The sequence below is a fragment of the Lemur catta genome, chromosome 3 (assembly GCF_020740605.2).
Source record: "Lemur catta isolate mLemCat1 chromosome 3, mLemCat1.pri, whole genome shotgun sequence".
Lineage (NCBI taxonomy): Eukaryota > Metazoa > Chordata > Mammalia > Primates > Lemuridae > Lemur > Lemur catta.
Window position 1 is genome coordinate 16812306 of NC_059130.1, and position 13554 is coordinate 16825859.

At 40.1% G+C, this 13554-nt stretch overlaps 1 long non-coding RNA gene across 1 annotated transcript in view; it reads left to right on the forward strand.

Moving 5' to 3' along the window:
* The first annotated feature begins 364 nt into the window (after positions 1-364).
* The window catches only part of LOC123635050, a 37113-nt gene continuing 23923 nt past the window's right edge, over positions 365-13554 (forward strand). Inside the window, exon 1 of the long non-coding RNA XR_006734037.1 lies at positions 365-409. This is a non-coding gene — a long non-coding RNA (uncharacterized LOC123635050). The remainder of the gene's footprint in view (positions 410-13554) is intronic.

Below are 13554 nucleotides of genomic sequence, written 5' to 3' on the forward strand. Positions count from 1 at the left end.
ATTCAAATATTTTGTATATTTTTATTTGTTTTATATTACTGAGCTATAAAATTTTTTATATATTTAGGATATAAGTCCCTTTCCTAATACATGTTTTGCATGTATTTTCTCACAGTCTCTGGCTTGCCTTTTCTTTTTCTTAACTTTGTTTCAAAGACTAAAGTTTTTGTTGTGGTAAAGTCCAACAATCATTATTTTCTTTTATGGTTCATGAATTTGGGGTCCTATCTAAGAAATCTTTTGTCTTACACAGGTTGCATAGTTTCTGTTTTTCTTTTTTCTTTTTAGAGAGAGTCTCACTCTGTCACCTGGCTACAGTGCAGTGGTGTCATCACAGCTCACCATAACCTCAAACTCCTGGACTCAAGTGATCCTCCTGCCTCAGCCTACTGAATAGCTGGGACTACAGGTACACGCCATTATGTCTGGCTAATTTTCTTTTTTTTGTAGAGACAGAGTCTCTCTCTTGCTCAGGTGATCTTGAACTCCCGACCTCGAGCCATCCTTCCACCTCAGCCTCCTGGAGTGCTGGGATTATAGACGTGAGCCACCATACCTGGCCAAATTTTCTCTTGTTTTCTTCTTACAAGTTTTATAGTTTTAGCTCATATGTTTAGGTCTATGATCTATTTAAAGTTAAATTTTATATACTGTGTGAAGTAAAGGTTGAGGTTCACTTTTCTCTATATGGATATCCCATTGTTCCAGCACCATTTATCGAACAGTCTACTCTTTTTCTTTTAAATTACACTGGGACCTGTGGTAACTGGAATTTAAGATGGCACTTAATGAATATCTTCTGTATTCAGGCCCCCATGTAGTCCCTCCCACGGCAGTGTTTGCCTTGGTTGACCTGTGTTACCAATACAATTTTACAGAAATAAGGCAGTAAAATTTACAAAGCTAGGTCATGAAAACACTGGCTTCCATCTTGTTCTCTTGGATCACTCACTTGGGGAAGTCAGCTGGATACTCAAGCCACCCTATGGAGAGTTTTATGTGGTGAGGAACTGCAGCCTCCTACCAACCGCCAGTATCTACCTGCCAAACAGGTAAGTGAGCCATTTTGGGAATAGATCCTCCAGACCCAGTTAAACTTTAAGATAACTAGACTCAGCCAACGTCTTCATTGCAACCTCATGAGAAAGCCTGAACTAAGACCACACATTTAAACTGCCTCTGAATTCTTGATCTACAGAAACTATTTTTCTGGACTCTTAATTCTGTTCCATAGATTTATATGTCTATTCTTATACCAATAACATGCTGTCTTGATTACTGTAGCTTTATAGCAAGTCTTAAAGCCCTCTAATGTTATTTCGTTTGAAAATTGTTCTTTGTCTTTTTATATCAGTTTTAGAATTAGCTTGTAAATTTCTATGAAAATCTTGCTGAAGTTTTGATTGGGCTTGCATTGAATCTATAGTTTTATTTGGGGAAAACTGATACCTTAATAATATTAAGTCTTATGATCTATGAATATGGAATATCTCTGCATGTATGTAGGTTTTCTTAAAAATTTCTAAGCATTATTTTATAGTTTTGAGTATTCAAGTTTAGATCCTGCAAATATTTTGTAAAACTTACCCCTAAGTATTTCTTATTTTTGATGATACAATGAATGATACTATGTTTTAAATTTCTATTTCTAGCTGGTTGTTGCTAGTATATGAACATATAGTTGATATATGTATATTGGCCTTTTATCTTGTGAGCTTTCTAAATATCTTCTCAATTCTAGTAACTTTTTAAAAGATTTCTTTGGATTTTTCACATAGAGGATCATGTTGTCTTGGAGTAATGATAATTTTGCTGCTTCTGTTTAATTCAGAAACATTTTATTTATTTTTCTTGGCTTATTTCATCAATTAAGACCTCTAGTACAATATTAAATAGAAGCAGTGAGAGTAATGTTGCTCTTGTTCCTGATCTTAGGGGGAAACATTCAGTCTTTACCATTAGATATTATATTAATTGTAGGTTTTTCGTAAGTATTCTTTATTAGATTGAGGAAGTTCCCTTCTATTCCTAGTTTGCTGAGAAATTTTATCATAAATGGGTGTTGAGTTTTGTCAAATGCTTTTCTACATTTATCGAGATGATCCTGTGGTTTTCTTTTTTCAGTTGAATAATATGATAAATTAATAATATTGATTTTTGAATGTTAAACAAATCTTGCATCATTCTTGGGATAAACCTCATTTGAGCATGATGTATTTTCTTTATTATTTTCTTATTATATTTCTGATTTGATTTGCTAATATTCTGTTAATATATTAGGATATATTGGTCTGAAGACAGGGTTATTGGTCTGAAGTTATCTTTTCTTATGATATCTTTTTCTTTACTTTGGAACCAAGTGATTCTGGCTCACATAATGAGTAGGAAGGTATTTACTCCTCTTTTATTTTCTGGAAGAGTTTATGTAGAGTTTGTACTATTTCTTTCTTCAGTGATTGGTAGAATTCACTAGTGAAGGCATCTGGCTTGGAGTTTACTTTGTTGGAAGGTTTGTAACCTCAAATTCTTTAATAAGAATATTATAATGAATATTCAGTTTATTTCTTCTTAAGTAAGCATCAGTCTTTCAAAATATTTTTTCTATTTCATCTAAGTTATTAAATTTATTGGCATAAATTTGTTAGAATATTCCTTTATTATCTTTTTGTTATCTGTACAATCTGTAGTGATGTTTCCTTTATCATTCCTAGTAAGTGTACCTTTTCCCTTTTTTTTCTATTTGGTCTAACTGGAAATTTTTCAATATTATCTTCTCAAAGTATCAGATTTGAGTAATTGCTTTCTTTATTTTCTGTCTTTTCTAATTAATTTATTTTGCTCACCTTTATTTTTGCTTCCCTTTGCATACTTTGGGTAAAAAGGAAAATAAAGAAAAGAACTGGAAAAAAACCCAGCAAAGTTTAATTTGCTGTTCTTTTTCTAGTTTCTTAAGGTAGAAGCCGAGATCATTGATTTGAGTCTTAATTCTTTTCTACTTATAAGCATTCGAGGCTCTTAATATCCTTGAAAGCTTAACTGCTTCTGACAAATTTTGATGTGCTGTGCTTTTTTGTTTTTGAGACAGAGTCTTGCTCTGTCACTCTGACTAGAGTGCAGGGGCATCATCATAGTTCAGTGCAGCCTCAAACTCCTGGGCTCAAGTGATCCTCCTGCCTCAGCCTCCCGAGTAGCTGGGACTACAGGCGCACGCCACCATGCCCGGCTAATTTTTTCTATTTTTTGGTAGGAAGTGCTAGGATTACAGGTGTGAGCCACCGCACCCAACTGATATGCGTTTTATTGTCATCCAGTTCAAAATATTTTCTAATTTCCCTTGTGATTTCTTCTTTTACCCATAGGTCGTTAGAAGTGTATTGTTTAATTTGCAAGTACTTGGGGATTTTCCACATATCTTTCTGTTGTTGGATTTAATTACATTGTAGCCAGAGAATATACTCTGTATGGATTTAATCCTTTTAAATGTATTGTTACTTTTTTTTTGGCTCAGAATATGGTCTATCAGTAAATACTTAGTATTCACTTGAAAAAATGCATATTCCCTTGTTTGGGGTAGAGTGTTTATTCATAAATTCAATTAGACCAAGTTGGTGGATAGGATTGTTCAGGTCTTTTGTGTCTTTTTTTTTTTTTTTTTTTGAGACAGAGTCTCGCTTTGTTGCCCAGGCTAGAGTGAGTGCCGTGGCATCAGCCTAGCTCACAGCAACCTCAAACTCCTGGGCTTAAGCGATCCTACTGCCTCAGCCTCCCGAGTAGCTGGGACTACAGGCATGCACCACCATGCCTGGCTAATTTTTTCTATATATATTTAGTTGTCCAGCTAATTTCTTTCTATTTTTTTAGTAGAGACGGGGTCTTGCTCTTGCTCAAGCTGGTCTCGAACTCCTGACCTCAAGCAATCCACCCCCCTCAGCCTCCGAGAGTGCTAGGATTACAGGCGTGAGCCACCATGCCTGGCCTCTTTTGTGTCTTGATAGCTTGTTTTTTGGTCTACTTTTATAGTTACTGAGAAAGGGGTATTGACATCTCCAACTACACTTTTAGGCTTGTCTATTTCTCCTTTTCATTCTATTGAGTTATGTTTCCTATATTTTGAAGCCCTGTTATTAGTTAATCATAGTTTTAAGACTATTTTATCTTCATGATGACTTGACCCTTTATCAATATAAAATGTTCTTCTTTGTCGCTTGTCATGTTTGTGTTGTAAAATCTACTTTGTCTAATGTTAACACAGCTACTACACAGTATATCTTTTGTCTTACTTTTAACTTCATCCAGTGTTCATATTGGAAGCAGATTTCTTGTAGAGAACATATAGTTAGATCTTGCTTTTTAAAAAAATTCAATATGAAAATTTCTGTCTTTAATTGGACTGTTTGGGGCATGTACATTTAAGGCAATTATTAATATGGTTAAGTTTAAGTTCAACATCTTACTTTTTTTTCCTATTTGCCTTATTTGTTTATTTTTCCTTCCCCCTTTTTTCTGCCTTTCTTTCTGATGAAATAAATATTTGGATAACTTTTGCCTCCACAAGTAGCTTATTAGGTATAACTTTAAATTTAATTTTTAAATAGTTGATCTAAGATTTACCATATACATCTTTAACTTATAGTTTACCTTTACATAATAGTGTACCACTATATGTATAGTGTAATATCTTTACAGTAGTATAGGTCAATTTCTTCCCTCTTGTTCTTTGTGTTATTGTTGTGATATATTTTATTTGTACCTATACTATAAACTCCACAAAACGTTGTTATTATTTTTGCCTTAAATAGTTCTTTTAAATAGATTAAAAATGAGAAAGATTTCTTTTATAGTTTCCCACATGTTTACCGTGTCTGGTGTCATTTAGTCCTTTTTGCATATCCAGGTTTGCTTTGGCATCATTTTTCTTCTGCCTGAAGTGTTTCCTTTAATATTTTTTTTTTTAGTATAGTGCTACTCAAAATAAATTCTCTCAACTTTTGTTTGTCTGAAAAAGTCTTTATTTTACCTTCATTTTTGAAACATATTTTCATTGAGTAGAGAATTCTTGATAGGCTTTTTGTTTGTTTTATTTCTTTCAGTACTTTAAAGATGTTGTAATATTGCCTTCTGGTTTGCATAGTTTGGGGGTTCTTTTTCTTTGGTTTGTTTGTTTTGACAGGCTCTTGCTCTGTCACCCAGGCTGGAGTGCAGTGGAGCAATCATAGCTCACTGCAGCCTGGAACTCCTGGGTTCAAGCCTTCCTCCTGCTTCAGCCTCCCAAGTAGCTGGGATACAGACATGCACCACCATGCCCAGATAATTTTCAAATTTTTTTTTAGAGACAGTTCTCACTATGTTGCCCAAGCTGGTCTCAAACTCCTGGCCTCAAGTGATCCTCCTGCTTTGGCCTCCAAAAGTGCTCAGATTACAGGCGTGAGCCACTGTGCCTGGCCTTGCATAGTTTTTGATGAGAAATCTACTGTCATTCTTTATATCTTAGTTTCTCTGAAAGTAAAGTGCCTTTTTGTCTCTGGCTCCTTTTCAGATTTTTTTCTTTATCACTGGTGTTCAACATTTGATTATTATTTGTCTTAGTGTGGGGATTTTGTTTGTTTATTTGTTTGTTGTTATATTTATCCTGCTTAGGGTTTGTTGAGCTTCTTAGATCATTGTGAGTATAGTTTTAGTCAAATTTGGAAAATTGTCTGCCATAATTTTTTTCTTCTTTCTCCTTTCTTTCCTTTACTTCTGAAACTCCAATTATATGTACATCCTGTACATGTTGTACATGTTCGATAACATGTAAAACAAGACCACTAGATATAGTTCAACAGGTCATTGAGGGACAATATCATTCTTCCATCTTTTTTCTGTCTTTGCATCATCCAGTATAGTTTTTATTTTGATTTTTTCTTTTTTCGTGTCCAATATTCTGTTAATCCATCCAATGTATTTTTCAACTCAGTTGTTATATTTTTCATCTCAAGAAGTTTCATTTTTCTTTTTTTTTTTTTTGAGACAGAGTGTCACTTTGTTGCCCTGGCTAGAGTGAGTGCCGTGGCGTCAGCCTAGCTCACAGCAACCTCAAACTCCTGGGCTTAAGCGATCCTACTGCCTCAGCCTCCCGAGTAGCTGGGACTACAGGCATGCACCACCATGTCCGGCTAATTTTTTCTATATATATTTAGTTGTCCAGCTAATTTCTTTCTATTTTTTTAGTAGAGACGGGGTCTTGCTCTTGCTCAAGCTGGTCTCGAACTCCTGACCTCAAGCAATCCACCCCCCTCAGCCTCCGAGAGTGCTAGGATTACAGGCGTGAGCCACCATGCCTGGCCTCTTTTGTGTCTTGCTAGCTTGTTTTTTGGTCTACTTTTATAGTTACTGAGAAAGGGGTATTGACATCTCCAACTACACTTTTAGGCTTGTCTATTTCTCCTTTTCATTCCATTGAGTTATGTTTCCTATATTTTGAAGCCCTGTTATTAGTTAATTATAGTTTTAAGACTATTTTATCTTCATGATGACTTGACCCTTTATCAATATAAAATGTTCTTCTTTGTCGCTTGTCATGTTTGTGTTGTAAAATCTACTTTGTCTAATGTTAACACAGCTACTACACAGTATATCTTTTGTCTTACTTTTAACTTCATCCAGTGTTCATATTGGAAGCAGATTTCTTGTAGAGAACATATAGTTAGATCTTGCTTTTTAAAAAAATTCAATATGAAAATTTCTGTCTTTAATTGGACTGTTTGGGGCATGTACATTTAAGGCAATTATTAATATGGTTAAGTTTAAGTTCAACATCTTACTTTTTTTTCCTATTTGCCTTATTTGTTTATTTTTCCTTCCCCCTTTTTTCTGCCTTTCTTTCTGATGAAATAAATATTTGGATAACTTTTGCCTCCACAAGTAGCTTATTAGGTATAACTTTAAATTTAATTTTTAAATAGTTGATCTAAGATTTACCATATACATCTTTAACTTATAGTTTACCTTTACATAATAGTGTACCACTATATGTATAGTGTAATATCTTTACAGTAGTATAGGTCAATTTCTTCCCTCTTGTTCTTTGTGTTATTGTTGTGATATATTTTATTTGTACCTATACTATAAACTCCACAAAACGTTGTTATTATTTTTGCCTTAAATAGTTCTTTTAAATAGATTAAAAATGAGAAAGATTTCTTTTATAGTTTCCCACATGTTTACCATGTCTGGTGTCATGTAGTCCTTTTTGCAGATCCAGGTTTGCTTTGGGATCATTTTTCTTCTGCCTGAAGTGTTTCCTTTGATATTTTTTTTTTAGTATAGTGCTACTCAAAATAAATTCTCTCAACTTTTGTTTGTCTGAAAAAGTCTTTATTTTACCTTCATTTTTGAAACATATTTTCATTGAGTAGAGAATTCTTGATAGGCTTTTTGTTTGTTTTATTTCTTTCAGTACTTTAAAGATGTTGTAATATTGCCTTCTGGTTTGCATAGTTTGGGGGTTCTTTTTCTTTGGTTTGTTTGTTTTGACAGGCTCTTGCTCTGTCACCCAGGCTGGAGTGCAGTGGAGCAATCATAGCTCACTGCAGCCTGGAACTCCTGGGTTCAAGCCATCCTCCTGCCTCAGCCTCCCAAGTGGCTGGGATACAGACATGCACCACCATCCCCAGCTAATTTTTAAAATTTTTTTTAGAGACAGTTCTCACTATGTTGCCCAAGCTGGTCTCAAACTCCTGGCCTCAAGTGATCCTCCTGCTTTGGCCTCCAAAGGTGCTCAGATTACAGGCATGAGCCACTGTGCCTGGCCCTGCATAGTTTTTGATGAGAAATCTACTGTCATTCTTTATTTTCTTAGTTTCTCTGAAAGTAAAGTGCCTTTTTGTCTCTGGCTCCTTTTCAGATTTTTTTCTTTATCATTGGTTTTCAACATTTGATTATTATTTGTCTTAGTGTGGGGATTTTGTTTGTTTATTTGTTTGTTGTTATATTTATCCTGCTTAGGGTTTGTTGAGCTTCTTAGATCATTGTGAGTATAGTTTTAGTCAAATTTGGAAAATTATCAGCCATAATTTTTTTCTTCTTTCTCCTTTCTTTCCTTTACTTCTGGAACTCCAATTATATGTACATCCTGTACATGTTGTATATGTTCGATAACATGTAAAACAAGACCACTTGATATAGTTCAACAGGTCATTGAGGGACAATATCATTCTTCCATCTTTTTTCTGTCTTTGCATCATTCAGTATAGTTTTTTCTTTTTTCATGTCCAGTATTCTCTTAATCCCATCCAATGTATTTTTCAACTCAGTTGTTATATTTTTCATCTCAAGAAGTTTCATTTTTCTTTTTTCTTTTTTTTTTTGAGACAGAGTGTCACTTTGTTGCCCTGTCTAGAGTGAGTGCTGTGGCGTCAGCCTAGCTCACAGCAACCTCAAGCTCCTGGGCTTAAGCGATCCTACTGCCTCAGCTTCCTGAGTAGCTGGGACTACAGGCATGTGCCACCATGCCCAGCTAATTTTTTCTATAGATATTTTAGTTGGACAGATAATTTCTTTCTATTTTTAGTAGAGACGGGGTCTTGCTCTTGCTCAGGCTGGTCTCGAACTCCTGACCTCGAGCCATCCACCCGCCTCAGCCTCCCAGAGTGCTGGGATTACAGGCATGAGCCACCGTGTCCGGCCCTCATTTTTCTTTTTAAAATATTTTCCATTTCTCTCCTTTTCATGTTCTTCCTGGCCTAATTGAGCATAAGGAACATGTTTATAATAACTATTTTAACATTCATATATGCTACGTTTATCATTTCTGTCATTTTTGGGTCTGCTTGTATGGACTGATTTTATCTTCCAAACATGAATCACATTTTCCTGTTTCTTGGAATGCCTAGTAAATTTTAAGTAGATGCTGGACATTGTGAATTTTATGTTATTGAGTGTTAGCATTTTGTTGTACTTCTTTGAAAATTGTTAGGCTTTTACTGGCAGATAATTGAGTTACTTGCCGTTAGTTTTCTCCTTTGGAGGCTTATTTTATTACGGTTTCAGAGTAGCTTTTATTCTAGGACTTATTTAGTCTCCCATCTAAAATGTAGTCTTTCTATGGTCTCTCCATAGATCAATTCCCCACCCAAAATTGGTTTGGATATCGAAACTGATGATACCATACATGCACCAAAAGGGTATGGAAACATTTACTGCTCACATAATGGGACTTTCTCGGGAGAGCACAGCAGCTATCGAAGCTATCTGGAATGACTTGAACAAAGGGAGGTGTGAGTGGCTTTTAATGTTTTTAATGTGGTTGGAGCTAGAGTGAGGGTTTTCACACAGGCCAGCTGTTGAACTTTTCCTGCTGGGGCTAAGGGAGGAAGCAGGTGGCTTTCTTATGGGCTTGTCAAGATCTGTTAAAAAAAAAAAGAGGGAAGAGATGAGACTTGAAAGTCGTCAGTAGTCAAACATCAAAAAATGGGGTCAAACTCTTTTTGCAAATGTCCTGTACTGACTTTTACCCAGTGTCTGAAAATAGCCATTTCGTATATGTTGTCTGTTTTTTTAGTTATTTTTGGCATAAGGGCAATTGCCATGGCATTTAATCCTTCGTGGAAGAAACAGAAGTCTCTGTGCTCCACTTAAAAACTAGGTTTGCAGGGATGTACTCATCCAGGCCAGGCGAACTGGGGAGTATCTTATTTTTTGGATGTTTGACTTGTAGAGCCTAGAGTTAATCCTGTACAGACCGGCAGCCCATGTCATGCAGGCCCTCTCTGGGGAGGTCTCCAATCCACCTCTGGTGGATGAGGCAAAGAGTTGAGAACTCATGAATTTCCTGACACTCTCTGTAGAAAAGGCTTTGCACAGGTCTGGATATGTGTTTAACATTTGCAAAACATTTGCCCATCACCAGGGCATTTCTATATAGTACTTTGTCTCCTTTAGTCTCTGCAACAAGTGAGAGGGAGAATGGGCAGAGCAGAGGAACTGCTTCGGACTGGAGTAATTTATGAATTACAACCTGACTGACTCTGAGTTGAAAGGCCAGTAAAAATGAGGAAGGGGAGAGAGGGTCTGACATGGGAGAAGAGATGGAGAAGATTAGCAAAACTTGTGACTTGCCAAAGCGTGAGTATCAGCATATAATTTTCTTTGGGGAAGGTATTATCATGATCCTATTCTTTTTTTTTTTTTGCATGTGACTTTTTTAATATTTCAGAATGTTACAGGGGTACAAATGTTTTGGTTACACGGATTGATTTTGCACTGCTTGAGTCAAAGTTTTCAGTGTGCCTGTCACCTAGACAGTGTACACTGTACCCGTTAGGTATGATTTCACCCATCCCCTCCTCCCTCCTCCCAATTCTATTCCTAAGATAACGACACAGAGCTTGCTTACAAATCACACAGCTATTAAGTAGTTTGATCCAGACCCAGGTGCTCAGCCAATAGGGCCTTGGGCGTAGCTGCAGACTTGAGCCCTGTAAAAATCACAGACCTGGACTTTGCATTTCCACAGACCAAGGAACCCAAGGCATCCCACTTAATGTGTGACTCTTTCTGATCCCCAGTGTCCAGGGTCTTCTGGGCTGAGCTCCTACCAAATCTCTCAGCAGGCTGGTCTGGGAAATAGCTTATCTCCCCTTCAACATTGTTGCCTGCTGGTATCTCAGATCAGAGCTGGCTCCTCCCTCTGGGCAATCAAAGTGGCCCTCAGTGGAGACTTGAGGGTGGAAAGGACAGCTGTCCCATGTTGGCAGAGCTACTCTCTAGGCAGAGGAAGCACCATGAAGGGAGCAGAGAGCAGCAGTGAAGAGATTAAGGGTCAGAGAGGACCCTAGAAAACTCTCTTGAGAGCCATGTTGCCTGGAGTCATGCCTTATGCCTATGCTGTGGCAGCTTTGGGCAGGTCACTTCTGCTCTGGACTGGAAGTCTTTGTCTGAGAAGTGAATGGCCAGAGAGAACCATTCCTGTGGCTCCTCCAGGCTGATGCCCCGTGGCTGGTATCTCACTGCAGTTGGTGGTTCTGAGTCCATTTGCTCCAGGTGCCCCTCTACTCTTGTACCTGTCACACTGTGCCTCAAACCTGAGTCCTGGCCTCCCCCAGCCCTTGCCAAGTGCTCCTGGAAGGGTCAATGCCCTGGGCTTCCAGAGAGAGCTTTGCTGTGACTTTTCTATGTAGAGAAAGTAGACCTGAGGTTTATCTAGAGAACCAGGTCCCACCACTTATTTGCTGAGTGTCTTTAGGCAAGTTGTTTAACCTCCCTGTGTCTCAGTTTCCTCCACTGCATCTGGGTTGCTGTTCTGTAGCATTTCCTCCTGTCCCTAGAACAGGTAAAGTCGGGCTAATTATAGTATGTTTGCAGTGATGTTCCCAGAAATACTTGAGTCTGTGCAGGGCACTCAGCATGAACTAAGCATTTGCTCTTCTTATCTCCTGGGATGGGAGAAGGTAGGGCTGGGGATGTGAGCTGGAGGCAGCGTGCTATCCCACCAAAGAGTAAACACCACATTTGGGTTGCTGTTCTGCAGTATTTCCTCCTGTCCCTAGAACGGAGAAAACTAAATTGCTCTGAAATTAATGCACAGATGGAGGGCCTGAGAATTGAGTTTCCTTTGAGGAGAAATTAGTCTCTGGCAAATATTTCATTAGGGGAGATGCAGATGCAGCAGGGCTGATCCTGCCTAAGCCTCCTCCTGCCTCCTGTGGCTGCTGCTCCAAAGCAGCCCCACCCCTCTCTCCTACCCCACGCACCCCTCCCCCTGGCTGCTGTCTTGGGTTGATGCTGCCCTCTGGCACACACTGGCCTGATAGTTGTTGCTTGTTCCTGTGTGGCCTCCAGGTCATCAGACCTGGGCTTGGAGGTGGGGATTTGTCTCCTGCTCAGATCATGGGAACCCTGGGAGAAAGAGCTGCCTCCTTTGTTCCCTCCCCAAGGTGTGGGCATGGGAGGGCGTGCTCCAGGGAGGGCAGGAACCATCTCCATTATTTCCTAGCTCTCCCATTCCACTCCCTGCCCTGGGCTTCTGTGTGCTAGTCCTGCCTGGAGGTGGGGAGTGTGCATGTGTGTGTGTGTGTGTGTGTGTGTGTGTGTGTGTGTGAGAGAGAGAGAGAGAGAGAGAGAGAGAGAGAGAGAGAGAGAGAGAGAGATCACAGCATTCTGACCCAGGAAAAAGAGAGCAGAGGAGAAAATGAGCCCCAGTCAGAGGGAGTAGGAGCCATTAGTACTGCCGCAGGCAGGCAGGCAGGCTCAGCGTCTGGAGGCTCAGCGCCTGCAATTACAGGAAGCAGAGCTGTGTGTGAGAACCCACAGAGCCCCTGCGCACCCCAGCCGTGCCCTGCCCTGTGCTTGGAGGGCACTCAACAGACACAATCTCTTAAGCTACTGGGAAGCCCCACCCCACCCCAGACCTTTGTCTCCCCACCGACACAGGCTCATTTGTGTGGGGGAGAGATGGGAGCAGGTATGGACTCCATGGGTGACATTTACCAAAGATGTGAACTCAGTGAACGTTGTAGTTTTGCTGGTTAAAAATGTAATCCTCATCTTAAGGTCAAAAAACTGGGTACAGAGAAGTTGGCAGAAGTGGGGGCTGGGGAGAGGCGTGGAGCAAGGCAGGCTGTTTTAGGGGAGAGGAGGGTCTGCCAGGCTGTCGGGGGCGGGGCAGTGGGTGGGGGAAAGTGAGGCAGGCCCTGGAGCCCACTGGGAGGGAGGGGATGGGCCAGGACCTCAGCTAGCATCTGGCTGTGTGACCCTGGGGACAAGGACCCTGCCCATATGGAATGACTACAACACAATGGCACTTCTTCCCACCATCATGCAGGCCTAGAATGGATCTAGGCCCGTTTCTGAAAGTCTGACCAAAAAGAAAGAAGGAAAGAAAAAGAAATTTCCATTCCTCCTCCTTTCTTTCTCCATCTGTCACCACCTCCTCCTCCCCATCCCCTTCCGTTTCCCAGACCTCAGACCTCGGTTCCCTAACTCCGTGGCAGGCGAAGGACCAGGCGGCGGAGGAGAGGAAAGACAGATTTGGCAGGTGGGGTGGGATGAGAGGGTTGCTGAGCACCGTGGCCCCACAACCTCCTCCTGTCTCTTGCGTTGATCCCTCCCAGTGGACTCCTTGGCTCTCAGAAACAGCGGTCTCCACCACGCCCGGTCTGGAGAATAAAACAAACACAATGACAATAATGGCAACACTTGCAGAGTGCCTACCGCGTGCCAGGCGCTGTTTAGTGACCTTTACTTGGAGGAACTATTTAATCCCCACAGCACCCCTAATGCTGGGAATTCAACGATGATTATCCCCACTGCCCAGGGCAGGACATTGCGACACAGAGAAATTAAGGGACTTACCCAAGTCACATGAAGAGAAAGTTTGGGACCAGGCTGACTCCACCTCTCCCACACAGCAGCCCTCAGAGCTTCTGGGACGGAGGGTTGGGGCTTTCGAGGAAGGGATGGGGGAGGGAAAGCCCAAGTGGGAGGCCCTGGGAGGCCCCTGGGAGGTCAGCCGGACGTTCGGGCTGCCGAGGAAGAAGGTGTTGGCCAATCCTTGTTGAGCTGAGCAAGCGCTGG